The following is a 5,673-nucleotide window of genomic DNA, read 5'->3' as shown; positions in this document are numbered from 1 at the left end:
ACTAGACTCTTATGAAGCGAAGCTTTTTTAAATTACAATGCTCATGACGGTCTAAGACTCTACATTTTTGAAACCTATGAAAAGCCGAAATGACAGTTTAATGTTTCTGCTACATTAACTTTTTAAATACGTTGAAGTGTCACCCGCACACACATATTAGATCTTTCTATATGCCCGCCAGGTCATGCTCTGCCATATGGCATCATTAGAATGCGGTTAGAGAGGCTTAGGGTCAGTCCATCCCTTTCCCGGCCGTTATCGGGCTTCCAGACCATGGAGCCGCTATTTGTCGTTCAAGCAGCTCCTCAATTGGCATAGCTAGGCTGAGTCGGCCTCGTTCCAGTCCCCCAACCAAGGAAAAATACTTGGAAGGACCAGGAACTGAATTAGGGTCCTCCACATGGCAGTCAGATGCGATGACTACTCAGCGGTGAAGGGGAGCAGTGGTAATAGTAATAGTAATAAGCAACATTGCGCCACCAGACCTTCGAAGGCAGAACGCGCTCCTCAAGGAATACCAAAAATTACTTAAAGTCCCTGAGCTTCCAGTGCACTGTAACGTTCGTGCACTCCGAATGAACCGATTAAAATCTAGACAACCATCTGTCCTACTGGCAGAATCGCTACAGGCAGCTACTTCAGTATCAACAAAAAGTGGACAGAAATGTGGAACACTATTGCCCATGAGGAACATCAGACCCTCCAAAGACCTGACACAAGACCAGCCGGTATGGAACTAACGCATCGTGCCTGGAAACAATTAATCGGATCCGCACAGGCCACGGCATCTGTACTGAAAACCTCTACCGATGGGGAAGGGCTTCATCTTCTCAGAGTGACTGTGGAAATGAACACCAGACGATCCATCACATTGTAACAAGCTGTAGCAGATGAGCCTACCATGGGAACTTGGAAGATTTCTTTGAAGTGACAGAGGCAGCCATTGAAAGGATCGACAAATGAGATATTAATTTATAAACTTATTTTTTAAATTACAAATTATAAAATTAATATATTTTTGTAAGATCTTGTAAAACTATGTAATCCACAATTGCTAGTCGCTGTTCATATGTAATGCCATACGCTAGATCATCATCATCTTGGACAGTTTTCAGCCGCTGGCTGGGTCTGTCGGGAACACAAGCCTCTCCATCGTGTTCTGTCTTTCCACCATTCCCCCTCTTCCACCTTCGTCCAGTTCTCTCCTCTTCTCGTCACACATTCCTTCACTCCCTTCACCCATCTATCTCTTGGTCTTACCTGGGCCTCTTCCCCTCCAGTTGCAGATCAAACATCCTCTTTGGAATTCTTCCCTCATCCATTCTCTTCATGTGTCCATACCACTGCAGTCTTGATTTTTCTATCCTGTCCTGTACTGGTTCCTCCTTTAGTCTTTCCCTCACATACACATTTCGCAATCTATCTCGTCTTGTTACACTCAACCTGCTCCTCTGGAACTTCATTTCACTAGCCTGTATTCTACTTTTGTCGCTTTTGTGCATTACCCATGTCTCACTTCCGTATGCCAATATGGGGACAAAGTAGGTTCGGTATATAATTCCCTTGGATTTCTGTGGCACCTCCTTGCTCCAAATAAGCCCCCTAATGCATTTGTAGAACTGCCCTGCTTTTCTGCACCTTTCATTTATTTCCATTGCGTTTCCCCCCTTACTTTCAATCATGCTTCCCAGGTACTTGAAGTTCTCTACCACTTGTAGTTTTTCCCCTCCACAAGTTATATCCACATTTGGCCTATTCTTCTTCCTTGTTGTGACAATTATTTCACTTTTCTTTTCATACGCTAGATAAAACTAACAAATAACAGTGTTATGATGATGATGATGATGATAATCTTTTTCAAGATCCACTGCTAAATTATAGTCTCGCACTGACATTACCACCCTTTATCTTCGTCAGCAATGTTGCTTTTAAATGGTTCAAATAGCTCTGAGCACTATGGGACTTAACTTCTGAAGTCATCAGTCCCCTAGAACTTAGAACCACTTAAACCTAACTAACCTAAGGACATCAAACACAGCCATGCCCGAGGCAGGATTCGAACCTGCGACCGTAGCGGTCGCGCGGTTCCAGGCTGTAGCGCCTAGAACCGCTCGGCCACTTCTGCCGGCAATGTTGCTTTTAATTATTTTCTTTAACGTCATCTATCTTTGTTCAATAAGGTCGTATTCTCAGTCTTTTGTTATATCTTAGAATCCAGCAAATAACCTTATCGGTCCGTCTTTTATGCATGCACCTGCTACATATTATGTCCATCACCATTTTCTTTTTGAAAGTTGTAATTAGAGGTCACTTTGTTTCCTAACTCTTTTGACTGTTTTCCTACCTCTCTTAGTAGTTTCCACTACGGGTCTTTCCATAGCTTTGATTAATGTTCGTGTTTGTAGTCCATGCCCTAATACCATAAGTCAGAAATGATACTAATTACCCATTTCAGACACATTGGAAGCTCAGTTTTGAAAACTGTTTAATTTAGTGAAAGCACATTAGGTCATAGTTTATCTTCTATTTTTTTTTTTTCCCCAGTCCATGCAATCGTTGTCTTCAACTGCCCGAAATGCAAAGCCACAGCTGGTGATAAGAGTTCAGTATTAATTTTTGCAATTTTAATTTGGATGTGTTGATTATACACTAAGGCAACGGCCTTGCCGCAGTGGATACACCGGTTCCCGTGAGATCACCGAAGTTAAGCGCTGTCGGGCGTGGTCGGCACTTGGATGGGTGACCATCCAGGCCACCATGCGCTGTTGCCATTTTTCGGGGTGCACTCAGCCCCATGATGCCAATTGAGGAGCTACTCGGCCGAATAGTAGTGGCTTCGTTCAAGAATACCATCATAACGACCGTGAGAGCGGTGTGCTGACCCCACGCCCCTCCTATCCGCATCCTCTACTGAGGATGACACGGCGGTCGGATGGTCCCGGTGGGCCACTCGTGGCCTGAAGACGGAGTGATTATACTCTGTTTTCGTGTTGTAATAATCAACTTTCAGGCCTACTTTCAGACTTGTCCTGTTAAGGTCTTCCATTTTCTTTCGGAAAGTTTTAAATTCAAATTCAACACAGTCTTCACTAAAACCTCTTGACAAACTAATCGTTGACTTAATCAGTGTTACGTATAAAACTAATGAACAATATACAATGAGAAATTCAGAATAGGAAAATTAGCCTGCCAAGAATATTCAGGATTACCAAAACCAGCCTCAGAAGGCTAAATGAAGTTTTTGCATCCGTAAACTGGGAAAAACAGTGAGTAATTTTTTCTAATGTAACAGTATTATACCACATTTGATTTTCTGATGATACTGTATTCGAGTATCTATACGCTGAAATTTCAAGAATTAATACCGAAATGTTCTGGGATTAAGGATAGACACAATCGTTTTCACACATACACTATTTGCAGCAACAATAAATAATATGACGCAATTCTTAACAGAAAAAGCAAACACGTAAGTACTTCTTAGCGCCAACAGTTTTGGTAAATAAAAAGAAAAATTTATTGGTTGCATGCTGGCAGTAGGTGTAAAACCTGCACTTGGTTGAAGAGGCGCAGAAAAACAATCAGATATAGTTGCTGTGAACATGTATCGAAGTTTGTTAGATCTGTCTACGTATTGCTTTCACTCAAAACTGTCAGACCGTCCTTGCAAAGTTTTCGTGGTCACAAGGTTCGACAGCGATCATACGAATAATTTACTTTGAAACGTGGACATTTGTTTGTTTTTCCAACTGCGTTACGATACCAACACCCCCCTCACGATACGTCTGCTAATTGGATGTTCCAGTGCTGACAAAACTCTTGTCTCACAGGGAATATCAGTTCAGGTAACTGTTTCTCAGAATCATAGCAACTCAGGTTGTCGTCTCAAAGTTCCAGTAATGCGCACAAGATTGTTGTTCGGCGATTATCTACCACATGCAGCTTGCTTCGAAAAAAATCAAATATGTGGAGGTTCTTGGTGCAATACTTCTACGGCAATCATAAATTTTTTATCAGCTTTATCGCCGTTCCTTTGTTAGAGAACTTATTAGAATCTTGCATCTGAGGAAACTCATCCCGTTTTTCGCGGTGATAGAAAATGAACCAACGAACTTCAGGTAGCGATATGTCATCAAGGAGCTGGAATTTGAGAGTTACTGTCTGTTTTATGTATCCCAAAATAAGCATTCAGTTTTAGCATACTCTGACATTGACTTGCAAGATTTGTACAAATGGTTCAAATGGCTCTGAGCACTATGCGAATTAACTTCTGAGGTCATAAGTTTCCTAGAACTTTGAACTAATTAAACCTAACTAACCTAAGAACATCACACACATCCATGCCCGAGGCAGGATTCGAACCTGCGACCGTAGCGGTCGCTCGGCTCCAGACTGTAGCGCCTAGAACCGCACGGCCACTCCAGCGGGCAAGATTTGTACACAAGTGATATTTTTAAGATGAATGCTATGGTATAAGAAACGAATATATGCTACACTAGAGGACAGTGCAGCAGTGGTCTCACCAGAATTAACTGTTTCTCATACTCTTCCATTTAAGGACAATTCCTATATTTAATTATTTTAATGTCTAATAGATTCAAAGAGATTCCTCCGATGTTACCTGTGACGACCGTTAGTATTCAGAGACGGCTGTTAATGTGAAAACTCCATGTAGCACCGCGACTGGAGTCCTCGTTAAATTATAATTCCCCTCCTTGACTGGTTTAGTCAATATAGTATTCTGCCTAAAATAGCAGGTAAAGCACTGTCGTGTCCAAACCATCCCTCGGTTTGGTGTTAGTTTTACGTTTGCTTATAGCTTAAATCTTGCACCGCTTTTTACTAAATCTCGCATGCACGTGGTCTACATCTGCAACTACAGCAATAAACAATATGACACTTCTTCAGTAAGGAGCGGAGGGTACTTTATACCAGAATCAGCGATTTTCTGTCCTATTCCAATCCCGTACTGAACGAGGGAAAAATGTCTGTCTTTATGACTCCGTACGCGCTCTAATCTTCCTTGTTGTATTGTTCAAATGTGTGTGAATTCCTAAGGAGCCAAACTGCTGAGGTCCTCGGTCGATAGACTTACACACTACTTAAACTAACTTACGCTAAGAACAACACACACACCCATACCCGAGGGAGGACTCGAACCTCTGGCGGGAGGAGCCGCACAATCCGTGAATGGCGCCTCAAAGCGCGCGGCCGCTCCGCGCGGCTCTTACTTTATTCTCACGATTCCTACGATCGATATAGGATGGTGGGAACACAAGTTTCGCACAAGCAGCTCTTATCTCCACTCAGTCATCCATGTTAATGAAAAGTTTATTACAAATTTGTCGCAGTTTCAGTACATATATTTTGGCGAGTAGTTTCGAACCGACAGGCCCATTCTCAAGCCAGTTACAATTGGCAATACATGAATCAGACAGTAGCGATAGATAAATGTCACAGTATACATAAGCTGATTTTACAAGGCAGAATCAACAGAGTTTGATTCTGACTTGTACAGTGAACATATGTATATAGTGATATTTATTTACTGTCACTCTGTATCGAATAAATTCCCAGTTTTGGACGGTTGACTTGTGCAGTGAACATATGTATATAGTGATATTTATTTACTGTCACTCTGTATTGAATAAATTCCCAGTTTTGGACGGTTGT

At 42.0% G+C, this 5,673-nt stretch overlaps 1 pseudogene; it reads left to right on the top strand.

The window, feature by feature from the left end:
• Positions 1–2,653: 2,653 nt before the first annotated feature.
• Positions 2,654–2,771, top strand: LOC126250007 (5S ribosomal RNA; annotated as a pseudogene).
• The last annotated feature ends 2,902 nt before the right edge of the window (positions 2,772–5,673 follow it).

This window comes from Schistocerca nitens, chromosome 3 (genome assembly GCF_023898315.1).
Source record: "Schistocerca nitens isolate TAMUIC-IGC-003100 chromosome 3, iqSchNite1.1, whole genome shotgun sequence".
NCBI lineage: Eukaryota > Metazoa > Arthropoda > Insecta > Orthoptera > Acrididae > Schistocerca > Schistocerca nitens.
Note: the sequence above shows the minus strand (reverse complement) of the source record. Positions and strands in the feature narration are given on the sequence as shown.